General features: G+C 38.0%; 1 pseudogene; it reads left to right on the forward strand.

Moving 5' to 3' along the window:
• The first annotated feature begins 14,609 nt into the window (after window positions 1–14,609).
• Window positions 14,610–15,511, forward strand: LOC103201366 (annotated as a pseudogene).
• Window positions 15,512–17,414: the final 1,903 nt, after the last annotated feature.

The raw sequence follows: 17,414 nt of genomic DNA on the forward strand, positions 1-17,414 counted from the left end.
AAAAAAAAAAAAACATTGACTAAGGATTCATGAAATTCTGGAGTTCATTAAAAACTGCCCTCACTCATATTACCACAACATACACACACTGTTCTGCCTTTTTCTTCAAGTCAATGTGCATTACATTGAAGTAATTCTTCCAAATTTTATCCTTCTTGAAACTCTCCTCAGTGTCTACCTTCTAAATGAAGCTAGTGATTTAGAATATACACTAGAGATATGTGAAGATTTCATATATTGCTAGCTTGAAGCATTTGTAATCACTTGCTTATGAGTGCAAATGAATACTACCTAAATTTGTGGTTGTTCTGAGAAAAATGGATAATTTTGGTTTCATTTTATGCCCACATGCAAAATGTGTGTGTCTGTGTTGGTGAGTGGAGGTTGGGAAAAGTAATTGAGAGAACCTGAAAGGTGAGATACATTGCAGCTCCATGCTGCCCCGAAGTTTATTTGGAGGGTGGAGGCAATTGCTATCATACCAAATGAGAAAGTAAGGTACAAGGATCAGGAATGTAAGTGCAATGTAGCCCAATACTAATGTCATAAGAATCTTGAAGCTCAAAATAAACATCTATCACTATAAAAGCAACCATAAGGAGACAGCTGGGATAAGGAAACATTATTACACCAAGTCCTTCCTCTTGCTCTTCATCTCCAACAATTGAAGAGTACATGAATACATATGAGGGACTGGAAGAGATCTTTATTTATACCCATTCCAAAGAAACATTTAGCAGAATGTGTAAATTATCAAACAATATCATTAATATCACACACAAGAAAAGTTTTGCAGAACATAATTCAAAAATGGTCACAGCAGTATAGTGACAGGGAACTTCCAGAAATGCAACAATGCAAGTAACAACAATGACACTAAAAAGATGAAATGCCTAGGAAAAACCTTACCAGAGACACAAAAGACCTATACAAAGAAAACTATAAAACACTGCTACAAGAGACAACAAGGGCACTACGTAAATGAAAGAACCTACCTTGTTCATGGATAGGTAGACTGAATATTGTAAAAATGTCAATACTACCTAAAGCATTCTGCACATTTAATGGAATCCCAATCCAGATACCAACAAATTTTTTTAAGGACATGGAAAAACCAATTACTAACTTCATATGAGAAAGAAAGACACCTCAAATAAGCAGACCACTTCTGAAGAAGAAGAACAAAGTGGGAGGTCTCACACTCCAGGATCTTAAAACCTACTATACGGCCACAGTAGTCAAAACAGCATGGTATTGGTACAATGACAGATAGAGCAATGGAACAGAATCGAAAGTCCAGATATAGACCCATCCATCTATGGACAGCTTATCTTTGACAAAGATCCAAAACCCATTAAATGGCACGAGACAGCCTCTTTAACAAATGGTGCTGGCAAAACTGGATATCCACTTGCAGAAAAAATAAAACAAGACCCATATGTCACCCCACACATGAAAACAAACTGAAGCTGGATCAAAGATTTAAATATAAAACCTAAAACTATAAAGATAAAATAGGGGCAAATCTAGGGGTATGACATAAATAGACTATCAAGCATAACCCAGAATGCTCAGGAGGTGGAAGAGAAGTTAGATGACTGGGACCTTCTAAAAATTAAATTCTTATGTGCATCAAAAGACTTCATCAAGAAGGTAAAAAGAGAAACTACAGATTGGGAGAAGATATTTGCCTATAATATATCTGATAAAGGACTTATCTCCAAGATCTTTAGAAGACTTCAACACCTCAACACCAAAAAGACAAACAACCCAATTCATAAATGGTAAAAGACTTGAACAAACACTTCACCAAATATGATTTATGGGTGGCCACCAAACACATGAGAAATTGCTCGTGATCATTAGTCTTTAGAGAGATGCAAATCAAAAAAACAAAAAAAACAATGAGCTATCATCTCACCCCAGCAATAATAGCAAAGTTCAACAGAACAGAAAATCACAAATGCTGGCAAGGTTGCAGAGAGATTGGAACTGTTTGGCACTGCTGGTGGGATTGTAAAATGGCACAACCATTGTGGCATACGGTATGGAGTTTTGGTAAAAAACTGAAAATAAAAATACCATTTGACTAGCAATTCCATTACTAGTAATATATCCTAAAGAGGTGAGAGACATGCATGAACAGACATATGTACACCTATGTTTATGCAGCATAATTCACTATAGCAAAGAGATGGAATCAACCTAAATGCCCATGAGTGGATGAGTGGATAACCGAATCATGGTACATGCACACAATGGACTACTATGCTACATTAACGAACGAAAAGGGATACACGAATCATCTCACAATATTGATGAGCCTGTAGGACATTATGCTGAGTGAAATAAGTCAGTCGCAGAGGAGAAATATGGTATAAACCCTGTTCTGGTTACCTAGTACTGCTCTACAAGAATATACCACAATTGGGATGGAACAAACAGGAGTTTAATCTCCTACAGTTCAGGAGACTAAAGTCTGAGTTCAAAGTGCCAGGCTCTAGGGGCTGTGTGAAAGCCCTTCAACCTTGGGCTTCAGCTCTGCCTCTTGCTCCCAGCGCACTGAAGCTAGAGGGATCTCGTCATTCAAACAGCTACTGGCTGCTAGGCTAGCAAGCCCAAGGTTGACAAATAAAATGGCACAGTCCCGATGTTACCAAACCACATAGCAGGCCATTAACTCAAATCCATTGTAAGTCCCAAGTTCAGCAGAGCATGTTAAGCTGCTAAACAATGACACAGCTACATGCAGGGTCCAAGCGTGCGATATGCTAGTAACCATTTCCAATGCTTCTCTTTGTATGCAGGAAGCAGACCACATCCTAAAAGCAGCTACTCAGCTGCTTTTGGTAGATCTCACCATGGAGTCTCATCCTGGGAAATAACTACCACCAGTTGCCCAGCCACTCAACCAGGCTCAGCCAAATTGACATACAAATGTAATTGCCACAAACCTATTAGTGTAAAAAGACAAAGAAGAGTTTGCTTGGGAAAGGGAACTCACTTTGTAGGTTACCGGGGTGGGGAGGGAAGGGAAGGGATTAATTCTGGGCTAGTTAGGCTCACACACTGACGTGCATAAGGGGAAGGATGTATGCAAAGAGTCTGTGACCACCGTGATAACATTAGGAAAAGGAAGGACACCAAATTGTGCACATAGGAGATAGACGACAGATGCTAACACCAACCAGTATATCTACAATAATGCATTACCATTAACACCAAACACCAGGCTACAGGTAAACATATAAACATCTGAGAAGATCAGATGGAAGTCACTGAACAGGAGTATCCTCTAGACCAAGGATAGATTCAATGGAGGCTAATCTTGCACAAATACCAGTGATACAAAATACCTGTAATCCTAAAAGAAACAATAGAAAACTAACACAGAGTAATCTCTCATAAACAACCAGACACTGCGGGAGAGAAATGCAATGGATCTATCAACTTAGGACCATAGTACTGAGGGACATCAGAGTCAATTGGCTCAACAAAATACATAAAAGCCTTGTTCCGCATCCTACATTGCTGAATAGTGACTGGGTCTTAAAAGCTTTCAAGCGCCACCTAAGATCCTAGTATCAGATGCAAAGAAGATTGTGAGAAAACAAACAAACAAGCAAACAAAAAACAAGGGCATTTGGAAGTAACCAGCCCTAGGATATGACAGCCTTCAAGACCAGAAAACTAGATGGTGTCCAACTACCAATACCAATCACTCAGGAAAGGATCAAATCTGGAGATCCTGGATAGAGTGGGAGGGAAAATGTGGAACAAAATCCAAAAACTCAAAAATGACCAGAATTACAGGTCAGATGGAGTTTGGTGAGACCCCCTATACTATGGTCTTGGGAGACATTCTGGGCCTGGAATAAATCTTTCTCCCAAGGGCTAGCTCTCAGCCCAATGGTAAACAACAGTACATGCAGACCACTTAATCCAAGGTGATTCACCCACATACTCTGTGGAAATACATCCCTTGGTGGAGCAATCGACCACCTGAGAGGCAACATTCACACAGAGGAAATGCAGGATACACAGGAGGGCATAACTATAAGGGACGGGGGGGGGGGAGAGATGTTACTGGGGCAGGGAGGGAAGGTGACTGGGTTAGGGTTTAGCATGGTAAATGGGAAGTGAAACTAAATGTACACGTAACATTGAATATAAAACAAACTCTTAAAATAAAAAAAATTTAAATAAATAAAAGAGAACCAAGCCTAAAATACTAAGGATATTTTATAGGTACATTTGCTTATGTTGAAGAAAAGAAAAAAGAAAAGATGGGGACTACTTCCATCTTTACTTCAAGGATGTCAAGAGATAGAGGGAGCTTTATACCCATAATTATAACAAATATCTTACTAAATATTTAAGGAAAAAATAATGCCAAATCTATACAACCTCTTCCCAAATATAGAAAAGGAAAGCATATTCCCCAGTCTATGAAGTCAAAGTTACCCTTATACGGAAACCAGACAGACATTATAAGGAAATTACAGCTCAATACCCCATTGAACAGGGAACATGATTATATAGAAAATTCCTCAAAATCACAACAAAGTTATAGAAATAATAAACTTGTTTAGGAAAGTTTCAGGATATCAGAATGCTTCATAAAAATCAATGCATTTCTATATATTAACAAGGAAAAGTTAGAAAACTAGAAATGTCCTTCAATTGGAGAAGGCTAAAAAACAAGCATGCTAAAGCAAAACTGTGGTACATCTCCATAATTAAATGTCACTTAACAATAAAAAATAAGCAATTACTGACACATACAAAAAGGATTACTATCAAATACATTTTTAATGAGTAAAAAAAGCCTGCCTCAATAGGATGCACACTATATTATTCCATTTACATAACATTTTGAAAAGGACAAAATTATAGGGATATAAGGCAGTTAATGGTTTCCAGAGGCTGAGAGTATTTGTGGGCTTGATTACACTGGAGCATGAGAGAAGTCAGTTGGGGTTACTATATATTGAGTGTTGTAGTGATGGCACATCTCTATGCTTTTGTTACAGCAACTCTGGTAGCGCAACGGTTAAGCACTTGGCTGCTAACCAAAAAGTTGGCAGTTTAAGGTACCAGAGGTTTCAGGGGAGAAAGATGAGGCAATCTGCTTCCGAAGAGATTACAGCCTTGGAAACACTACAGAGTAGTTCTCCTCTGGACTATACTGTTGTTATGGGTTGGACTCAACTTGATGGCAGTGGGATATGTTTGTTGGATTACTTGGCTGATGGAAACGGTTAATGAGCTAAACTGCTGTCTGAAAAAAGATAAAGGTCTGAGTCTACCTAGAGGCACCTTGGAATAACGGCCCAATAATCTACTTCTGAAAAAAAACAGCCATTAAAAACCTTAGGGAGCAGTTCTACACCGACACACATTGCACCACCAAGACTTGAAATCAACTCAGTGGAACTGGTTCATGTATTTGTTAAACTTTGCAGAATTGTGAAAACACACCAAGAGTGGTGATTGTTGTTAGCAGCCAGCAAGTAATTGCCACCTCATAGTGACCCACAGGCTAAATAAATAAATAAATATTATATTATTAGGCTAATTGTGTACATTTTCTTTTAAGGCTTTAACATACCATGAGTTCATATTGATTCTTTCAATTCAGCACCCCCGGATTATTACTTAGTTTGATGCTGGGTGATCAGGATGAAAGGAAATAAATGGGCAGCTTTCTAAGGTGTTCCTGGATACATGTCATGGAAAAGTTTCTATGCCTCGAGGGAGAAATTGGACTTTAGTTACAGAGTAGGAATCCATGGCTTCCCACCAGGTCCCACAAATAATCCAGTTGTTAGAAAGAGAATCCACTGATTGAGGGAGAAGCTGGACTCTCTTAAGGAAAGACTGTAATTCAGCCACAGGATCTGCTATCAATATTTCCAAGAGCATTAAGCAGCATTTAACCAGAAAGAATGTAACCTGAGAAAAAGTAAATTCCTAGGATTCATTTTTTTTTAAATATTGGTTATGAATTATTGCTAATATCTGCAAATTCAAAAATATCATTATGAATAAAGCAGAGAAATAGATTATGGAGTTCAGATAATAGCTTGTATAATTGAAATAGATATACATTCTTAACACAAGCATACATGTATTAGTGAGGGATATGATAAAAGGAAAAGCCATTAAAACCCTTCTAATTACTTTCCACACACACACACACACACACACAAAACCACATGTAAAATAGAAAAAGCCATGCCTACTTCTTCCCATAGGCATTTACAGAGGTAAATACATCATCACATCCTTGTTGATTCCTATTCATCTTTCTTTAGATGGTGCAAAGTCAGGTGGATCTTAGGGAAAGATTGTATATTGTTGAAAACTTAATCAAGCAGGAATTGCCAATTGTTGCTGTCATTCTAGATATGCCATCTTTACTGTATCAAATCCCTAGCATCAATTAACCCGACAGATTTATTTCTCTAACATAGTTAGTAATAGGTATTAGAAGCATTTGCTCTACAAAAAAGACATTCACTTTCAGTGTCCTATATCTGAAGTATTATGTCAGATTTTTTTTCTGTTCCTTGTCATATATAATCCATAGAAATTTTAATTTCTTTATATGCTACAGAACATCAGAGTTATCTATTATAGACAACATTTTGTTAATTGGTCCAAGAGACTAGAGGTCATAGAGACACAGGCAGACTAAAAGGAGTTAAATGCTTTGAAATTCAGGGATCTGTCTTATCTATGAAGTTTCTACAGGCATTTTGGTCTGATGTACACCTGCACATCATCTGTAAGTAAAGATCCCATTGCTGAAAGTTCAGTGCACACCACTAATAATGAGAGGATTATTATGAGTTTTGTGGAGGCAAATATATCTTGGTATGGAACACATAAGTCATCTAGTTCTGACTGGGGTCCAGATCAAGAGAGAACTCTGTAGCAAGTAGAAGCTGTGGTACAAGGCACTCTGCTTTACGGTCTAGATATGAATGTAATTCTCTTACTAATGGAACTATACTCCATTTGGCTCATCACCTGGTCCTTGATCATTTTGGAAAAAGAATGGCTGTTCTTAGAAAAATAGGTAATTGTGGAATGCATTCTATCAGTTCATCATGCTGTGGTGGCTTGCATGTTGCTACAATGCTGGAAGCTATGTCAATATCATGAGGGTCACTCATGGTGGACAAGTTTCAATGGAGCCTCTAGATTGACAAAGAAGAAACACTTGGCAATTTACTTCTAAATATTAGACAATGAAAACCTTATGGATCACAATGGAATATTGTCCAGTATAGTGCTGGTTCTGTCCCCTAAGCAGAAAGGCAATATATAGTGGATGTAACAGTAGACTCAAATATACCAACAATCATGAATATGGCAGAGACTAGACAATGTTTCCTTCTGTTACATATAAGGTTGCCATGAGTCAGAGATGACTCAACAACAACTACAATTAATAAATGCAATCTGAACTATCAACTATGAACAGATCCATCAAATTATAAAGTTTGCATTTGAACATAGGTAATAGAATTAACCAGTAAACAACTGCATCTCTGTAGTAACTATTTTCTCAGATGACACTCCACTTTGCTATGGTATTATATAGAAAGTGCTTATAATCTTTGGTAGTATCTGAAATACCATATCCTTCAAGATTTAATGTAGTGCATCAGATCAAAGAGTTCATGCCGATCTCTCTCTCTTTTAAAAATAATATTATATTGTGCTTTTGGTGAAGACTTACACAACAGTGCAGTTTTCCATTCAACAATTTCCACACAAATTATTCAGTGACATTGGTTACATTCTTCACAATGCATGTACATTCTCAACAGTCCCATTTTCTTGTTTCATTCAATTTGATCTCTTTGTTAGTTCTTGAAAACTCATATGCCTGGAGTTTATGTCTGTTGTGCTGTTAATGCTAACCAGGTCTTGACACAACTGTGACTGATTTTTTGACTTCAGCTTCCCTGAGACAGAGAGTATCTGTTACATAGAGCAGTTCCAGGTTACAAACTTCCAACTTCCTACAGGCAACTCCTAACTGCCATTTAATGTCATTCAGTTATGCCTTCACTTTGAACCAGTTGAATCAATCCCTGAACTAAAACCAAACCCACTGCCATTGAGTCAATTCTGACTCATAGCAACTCTATAGGACAGAATAGAACTGCCCCCATAAGATTTCAAAGCTGTAAATCTTAATGGAAGCAAACTGCTTCGTCTTTCTCCTGCAGAGTGGCTGTGGTTTCAAACCACCGACATTTTGGTTAGCAGCTGAATGCCTTAAGCAGAGTTCCTGAATCAATCCCTACTTGCAACAAATTCTTCATGACAGTTACTTTCATTTGCAGCATATGCAGCTTTTGAAAGCTCATTGAAAAGCCTTCAAGCCTTTTCAAACACAAGGTAAGGCTAAATAAGAACCATATGTACTTATGCTTTGACTTATGTACAAATTCTTATACACAGGAACAGACATTGTTCGTAGCCTTGGGACTGCCTGTGCCACAATCCTCATTCCCCTCCTAAAACCAGGGCTGTAACTCGGATGTCAGCATGAATGAGAGTTTAGCTTGTTAACGCATGCTATTGAGGGGCAAAGGGACAAAACAGACCTATGTATTTCATTGATTCTTCTTCTAGTTAGTTGTTAAGTCAGCTCAAACTCACAGTGATTTTAAGTATAATGGAATGAAATATTGCTTGGTCAAGATAGCCTTATGTATAACAGGCATTTGCTATTTATGAAGGGCAAGAGTGACCTGTGGCCTATTCTGTGTGACTTATTACATACCACATGCACATACAAACAACAGAATTCTTGGCATGATACAATTAGAAAGGCACACCTTGACCTCTGTCTGTTCAGATGTAGACATGGTGGGGAGAAATCTCAACTGTGACAGTACTTCAGGAAGCACTATTGTATTGTGACAGTTATATTTCAGAACAGTTGAGAAGAATCTATATTCAGTTCAGTCCTCAACAAGGAATCTCCTCTTACCACAAAAGAAAGTAGGAGTTAACTCTCTCCTAAACCAAAATAAATAAATAATAAAATAAAAACAACTCACTGCCATTGAGTCAGATCTGACTCATAGTGACTGACCCCTTCTTGGATTTCTGATACCACTACAGACATAGATTGCCCAATCTTTCTTCTGAGGAGTGCCTGGTGGGGTTTGAACTGCCAGCTTTCTGGTTAGCAGTCAAATGCCTTAGGCACTACATTACTAGAGCTCCTATCTCCTAGAACACTGCAAATGCAGGGGAAATATCTAGTTATTATGGGAGAAGAAAGAAAGAGGAGATAAGCAAAGGGTTTTTTCACATTCATGAGTAAAGTTGAAAGCTAACATTTTGCAAGTCTTGAGTTATCTACTACTATATAAATTTCTGAATATTGATAATACATAGATTAACAGCTAAATGATGCAAATTGATAATGATAGAAAGGAAAATGGGAAAAAAAAAAGATTAAGATCAAGATATTGACTCAAGAGGATGAAGAGAATAAGGTAGCAAAAGGCAACGACAGATGAAACTTTCAGTGAAGTTCTAGGAAAAGATAGAAAAAAGGTAACTGACCATAAAGTAGAAGTGAAACCAATGTTCCTACAGAGGACAATGCCTTCAAGTGATACAACTAGCTCTGCAGACCTGTTGATATATTCAGGGCTTGATGGCAGCAAACAACATGCAAGGAGGAGGTGAGGACCAGGATTTGGACAACGTCTGTTAGAGTATATCTGGCTCTCCAAGACTCTTCCTAGTTCATGTAAGAGATGACTGCCCCTTCTCTTCATTACCACTGGGCCTAGGATGTTTTACTCTGTAAAGAAAATGAAGCAAAGGCATTTGAGGTTCCCAACCACAGGGGAGGAGAGGAAGGAAGAATGGGTGCAGGTGCAGAAACAAAAGAGAGTCCATGAAAGCATGCATTAGGAACTGCAGATACTAAGCAATATTCCCCACTACCCTTAAGGGAGCTCTGGTAGCATAGTGCCTAAGGCACTTGACTGCTAACCAGAAGGCTGGCGGTTCAAACCCACCAGCCACTCCTCAGAAGTAAGGTTGGGCAATCCTACTTCTGTAGTGATACTGCCTCGGAAACCCAAGGAGGGGTCGCTATGAGTCGGGGCCGACTCGATGGCAAACAACAACAACAACAACAACTACAACAACCCTTAAGGAAGATTTCCATCCAGTCAGATTACCATCCCTAACCCCAACAGACCTAGGAAAAAAGATAGGAGACTTTTGCCCTAGAGAAACCATATAGGGAAAGATTTTCAAACTAAAATTTACATTGTATTTCATTCATTTCAAGTGCTACCCAGAAGTAATATTTTCTTCAGTATCTCTGATCAACAACACCAAACACATAATTTCCAGAAGGGCACATGGCACACTGACAATGAAGTTACCGTGTATGTTACATCTGCCTGCCCTACAGCACCAACACACTCCCTTGCTCCAAACAAGTGCTAATAATTTTTTTTTTCCAAGTCTATTAACAAATTCAACCACACACTTGTCAAATCACAGTTATCAAAAATCACAAAGTACTGGAGAAATTTTTGTAGGTCAACTAATTTGTTCCCTGGGCACAATAACTTCTAAACAGAGTTTTCTATCATATTTCTGCACAATGTCAAGATAGAAATGAACAAACTCATGTGGAACTTTAGCACTTTCATGTTTTTGCTTCAGTGAAGCTAAACCAAATTATTTAATAGCTTAAAGTCAATCTCCTATCTTTTCAAAATTTCAGCATCAGCATTCATGAAAGGTTTCAGTGGAGTTTCAGACTGCAGACAACTGAGAAAGACAGTGGGAATCTACCATGTATCCATGGAAATGGGAAATGAGTAGACTGTTTGATAAGATAATGCTATCTTTGAAAAAGGTTGTAATAACATTGGGTAGAAGGAAATGCAGGACCAAAAAGGGTTTCAAGTAAGCCTGTCCTTATCAATATTATTTCAGTTCCCTTGCTCTCTTTTGTCATTGGCAATGCATTCTTCCACCAGTTCCATGAAAATATCAAGTTGTTTCAAAAATTCATTTAGACTTCTGGCTTTCATGGACTGTGTTCATGGCTACTTTTATTTACTGGGGAAAGTTAAAGAATCCCTATTCAATTAACTCCTTGGTTGTAGTTAATGTTTTAACTTTTAGAATACATCATTGTGTATTCTTTCTTCACTCTTTTTCACTGCCTTACTTCAAAAAGAAACCATACATTTAAAGTTTCTTATTATATACTGCCTCATTGATCACTGTAAGGATTGAATAATAGAATGTGTGAAAAGCACAGTAAGCACACATAAACTATTAGCTGTTTAGATGGGCATATCATTATTTATATTAGCTTCTAATTTCATGTACACTACACTTAGAATCTTTAAGAAAAACAATAATTTTCTTCTATATATTATTAATAGTTAAATCATGTAGAATTCTAATATTAAAATGTTGTCCCTTGTTTTTGATATTATATTTTTTTCTTTTCTTGCCATCTGCTCCTTTTTTCAGAGTATAAGTATAAAATCCAAAAATATACAGTTACATTATCAGAATTTTGAGAACTCTCAATCATTTTCCCATTAGTTTTTAAACTATTGTTAGATAAAGAGTTAACTCTAGTTCTGGTTTGTTCTTTTTCTCCCTAAAACTTGATGTGAAAATTGTACCCTTCATATGCTTCAGTCATATTTTTTTCCCCTAAATACCTGCTAATTAAACAGCCTTAAATATTCTACTTTAGAATATGTTATTTTCTGTTTCTTACTCACTTTACTTTTCTTAATAAAACTAAATGCATTTAATTTCACCTACCTTTATTGATTAAGACTACCAAATATCATGGTATACCTGCAATAGATCATTGATTGCCAGTTTTCCTGGTATCACTTCTAGTTTGCATTGTACTAGATTTTTCATATTGTAACAAAATGTAATTAATGAAGAGTTACATTAATTTATGCCCCGATGACTTTGGCAGACCTCCACTTCTTTCACTGGAATATTGTGAAAATCCATAAGGCACCATGACTTAAATAAGACTTTTGACTCTTTCAGAAAAATATGTAGTATCTAAAATCAAAACAATTAAAATAAAATAAAAAAACACATTTTCAAAAAAGAAAAGGAATTATTTGAAGTGGAAGAAAACATAAAAATAAAACCATGGAGAATAATTGTAAATACACATTACAATGCATGGTATTTAAAATTAGATGAAAAATCTTATTTAGAACTAAAATAATTCAGGGACTTTTAACCTATAAATTATTGGTACAATTCTCAAGAAAAACGTACTACTGTGTTGAATGAAAAGCCAAGTGCTTTTAGAGAAAATCACGTTGTTTTAATTTTTTGTTGCTAAGTAACAAATTATCCCAAAATTTTGTGATTGAGAACAACAAACATTTATTGACTGACAGGTTCTATGGAGTAGGAATTTGAACATAGCTGCACAGTATTTTTCATAAGGCTTCAGTCAAGGTGTAGCTGGGAAGCAGTCATCTTAAGGCTCAATTTAAAGAAGAGCATCTCCCAAGTCTACTCGTGTTATTCATCACAAGCTTTAGGTTCTCCCATAAAGTGTTGCCTAGAAACATCAGATCTTTGTCATGTGAACATTTCTGTATAGTGTCTAACAACATGGAAGCTTAGAAAGATAGTGAGAAAGGTCAACCAAGACAGAAACCACAATCTTGGTATAACCTAATCTCAAAAATAACATTTTATTACCTTTGCCATATTCTAGTCTTTAGAAGGAAATCACCAGGTCCAAGGAGAGGAGATTTTGCAGGGGCTTGATTTCCAGGTGGAAAGGATCATTAGAAACCATCTTTGAGGCTGCCTACCACACATGTAGATAAATATCTAGTGGTCAATACTGTTAGATAAAACTATAGGTAGTAATTATAGATTTAAATATAACATAGTATATAATTCTAATTTTATAAATGTGTTTTAGGGGATGCTGTGATCTCATTAGTAATTACACAAATAATTACAAAGGCAAGTTTTATTGCAAGATTAAAATGAAGAGAAAAATTTAAAAATCATGATATCAAAAATCTGTGTTATTTGATGTTTCTGGAGAATGACATATTTTAATTAGAAAAATATTTACCTATTCTGTTGCTAAATATTGAATAAGTATGGTGAAAGGACACAACCTTGATATTTACTTTCTTGATTTTAAACCATGAAGTATCCCCTTGTTCTGTTCAAACAAATCTATTCTTGAGATTTTCCTTAAATTCTGGTGGGATATAGTCATGGTCATATTTTGGCTCTTGTGGACTTGTTTTAATTGTCTTCAAATTCAACTTAAACTTGTATTTGAACAGTTGATGTTCTGTTCTGACTGATGATACTGTTCTGACTGATGATACTGAGTTTCTCCATTGTCTTTCCATGGATGAAGTCTATCTGATTCCAGTGTATTCCATCTGGCAAGGTCCATGTGAATAGTCACTCTTTATGTTGTTTAAAAAGGTATTTGCAATGAATAATTCATTGGTCTTGCAAAATTCTATCAAGGGGTTTCTGGTATCATTTCCATCACCAAGGCCATATTTTCCAACTATTGATCCATCTTTGTTGTTTCCAACTTTCACATTCCAATCAGCAGTAATTATCAATGCATCTTGATTCCATGTTTGGTCAATTTGAGACTTCAGAAGTTGGTAAAAATCTTCAATTTCTTCATCTTTGACTGTAATAGTTGGTGTGTAAACTTGAATAATAGTAATATTAACAGGTCTTATTTGTAGGTCTATGGATATTATCTTGTCACTGTGTCACTTGTCATTGTGTTTCAGGATAGATCTTGAAATGTTCTTTTTTACTATGAATGTGATGCCATTCCTCTTTAATTCAATCTGTGTGCTGAGTAAATAATCCTGGAAGATGGACTGTATGAAGAAGAATGTGGTATCAGGTTGGGAGGAAGACTCATTAACAATCTGTGATACACAGATGACACAACCTTGATTGATAAAAGTAAAGAAGACTTGAAACACTTACTGAAGAAAATTAAAGACTACAGCATTCAGTACAAATTACAACTCAACATAAAGAAAACAAAAATCCTCACAACTGGACCAATAAGCAACATCATGATGAAATGGAGAAAAAAATCAAAGTTGTCAAGGATCAAAGATGTCATTTTACTTGGATCCATAATCAGTACCCATGGAAGCAGCAGTCAGGAATGAAGGGACATATTTCATTATTATAGTATATGATATATATTTATTATAAATATTATATATTTTAGTATACATTTTCTCAGAATACTTTATCCCTACTTCCACATCTACCTGTTCAAAATCTATATATATATTTAAAGCATAGATGGCCAGCTTTTTGTGCCTTTTTGTAATTTTCCTTCCCAGGTATTATCTCTATCTTCTGAACACTTTTGTATTACTAAATCTTCCCTGAAGAATTTATCACACGTTCTTTGTCTTCTAATACTACCCTGAGGCCAGAAAAAAGTGTCTTTTTAGCTTTGCATATTGGATAAATACGTATTGAAGAAAATTATTTAAAAATAAAATTCAGGAGAAAGCAAGATGGCTGCGGCTGAGAAAGACGGTGAAGTTGGGGCCGATGCTGATCGGGAATTGGAAGAGCTGCTGGATAGTGCTCTTGATGATTTCGATAAAGCCAAACCCTCCCCAGCACCCCCCCCCCCACCTCGATGGCTCCTGATGCTTCAGGACCCCAGAAGAGATCACCAGGAGACACTGCCAAAGATGCCCTATTTGCCTCCCAAGAGAAGTGTTTCCAGAAACTATTCGACAGTGAGTTGGCTTCCCAAGCTACTGCAGAGTTCGAGAAGGCAATGAAGGAGTTTGCTGAGGAAGAGCCCCATTTGGTGGAGCAGTTCCAAAAGCTCTCAGAGGCTGCCGGAAGAGTGGGCAGTGATGCAACTTCCCAACAAGAATTTACTTCTTGCCTAAAGGAGACACTAAGTGGACTAGCCAAAAATGCCACTGGCCTTCAGAACTCAGGCATGTCAGAGGAGGAGCTGAACAAGGCCATGGAGGACCTGGGCATGGATGAAGAGGATGGAGAAGGAAACATCCTCCCCATCATGCAGAGTATCATGCAGAACCTACTGTCTAAGGATGTACTGTGCCCATCATTGAAGGAGATCACAGAAAAATAGCCAGAATGGTTGCAGAGTCACCAGGAATCTCTGCCTCCGAAGCAGTTTGAAAAATATCAGGAGCAACACAGTGTCATAGGCAAGATATGTGAGCAGTTTGAGGCAGAGACCCCCACCAACAGTGAAGCCACTCAAAAGGCTCATTTTGAAATGGTGCTGGATCTTATGCAGCATCTACAGGACTTGGGTCATCCCCCAAAAGAGCTGGCTGGAGAGATGCTTCCTGGCCTCAACTTTGACCTGGATGCCCTCAATCTGTTGGGTCCATCAGGTGCCAGTGGTGAACAGTGTCTGATCATGTGAAACACTACACGTTTTTCTCCCTGATTCCCAGCCATGGGGAACATCTGGAGTCAGCAGAACCATTGGGAGCTGAGGCAGGAGTGTCGTCTGCGGGAGCAATCTGCCCACTGCTATCTCACCCAAGACTGTGCCATACCAGCTGAGGCTTTTTCTCTTTCTAGGAATGAGGCCTGTTCCATAGGCCATTTCTGGTAGCCCTACTTGGTTGTGGTTTTTGCTGGTAGCAAAGGCCCAGCTACCTGCCAGACGAAGGAAGGCATCCCTTTTGGGGCATACACCTTCTTCTGCCTCCTAAAATAATGTTATCTGTGGCTGCAGTGATATTCATCTTCACACCCAGGGTCTTCGTGCCTTGTCTCTATTCCATGTTTTGCACCTGGGAAGCAGGGACAGAGTCTTAGGACTCTATTTCTACAGTTCTCCTGGGAAGGGCCTTTTAGAATGGAAAGGAACTTAGCCTGGCCTGGAGCTGTAGTTCTGTTATCATGTCCTCTCACCTTCAGACTATTCTGAATTCTCTGGTGGGAAAGGTTCTAATCTAATGCATCTTCTTTCTTGGGTGCTGTGAACCCAACTCCCTCTTCCAGCCTGTAAACTCACATTGCTACCCTGGTTCTTTATACAGTGCTGTGTGATTTACATAAACCCAGCACCTGGCCTTCCTTTGCCCCTGCCTTTCCTCTTAATCTCTCTTTTTAAAATACCTATTTATTCCTGAGCGCAAGCTGTGACAAAAAAGAACCCATCCTGTTTCCCCTCATCCAGTCCATCTACCACTCACAGTGGTCCCCTTCTACCTAGCAAATATAGTTGAAGTGTCATATCTGGGAAATGAATGACCTTCCCCAGACACTGTCTTACTTGAGATTTCTCATTCCCTTAGAATCCTGAATTTTGATTCAGGGAGGTGGCTTGGGTACAGCTTGGGCCCGTTTCCTGCAGGCCCCATGAGGTAGTATCTAAAAAATATTTTAAGTGGAGGAGTGTGGCCTGTTCTTCATCCAGGTCCTTTTCTGACCTTCCTCAGCTTCTGTAAGCTGCAGAGTGAAGAATGTTAGCAGACCGGATTTTCATAATATTTCAATACTGGGTTCCCAATGGCTTGTGTGTGTGTGTGGGGGGGCACCTTCCCTTCCCTGCTTTAGCTCCGTCTGCATCTCATTTGGCAAAGACTTGATATCTATGATTCCTCTTTTCCTCTCCAAATATTTCCACATGAGAAGCCTTTCAAATGTCAAATTGTATTTTAATATCACATTATTACTAATATTAGTAATCCATTATTACCATGTTTTCTAAATTATTTCTTTTTGAGCTGACTTTGCCCTTCTTTGTGGGAGCCAGTAGGCTCTGTTGCCCTTGGCTGCCATATGTTATGGATACTCTCTTCAGACCAGCTGGCTCTCCTGGTTCAGCCCTGAGAAAATAACTGTTGTCAGAGCAAATTCAGCAGAGTCACTTTAAGCTTCTGACATGTCCCTTTCCCCTGAGTTAAGACTTTCCATACTTTGAAGATCCCACATGTTCTTTTGGATTGGCAAGGAAGGGCATGTTGATGCATCAGGCTGTTTGGGGATGTCCAGTCTCTGTAATTTACCAGAACATAGAAGAACCCAGGTCTAAGCTGAGATTTCTGTACTCTAGATGGCAGACTTGTGAGGACAGTAATGAAGCCTGAATGGCCACAATTTTCTCCTTAACAACTCCAGCCAAACACTGGACAAGGATAGAGAAGGGAAAGAACAAAGGTCCTTGACTTGAATCTTGTGCCTACTGTCCTGCCATGTTTTGTTTTGTTTTGTTTTGTTTTTTCACAAATTCTCACTTATGTTTGCCTGACCGGTGCTCATTCCAGGAATCTAAATTAGTGGCCTTGTCCACTTTAGCTTTGTTCCTAGTCAAC

Source organism: Orycteropus afer, unplaced genomic scaffold (assembly GCF_000298275.1).
Source record: "Orycteropus afer afer isolate SDZICR_OR568_19922 unplaced genomic scaffold, OryAfe1.0 scaffold00148, whole genome shotgun sequence".
NCBI classification, from domain to species: domain Eukaryota; kingdom Metazoa; phylum Chordata; class Mammalia; order Tubulidentata; family Orycteropodidae; genus Orycteropus; species Orycteropus afer.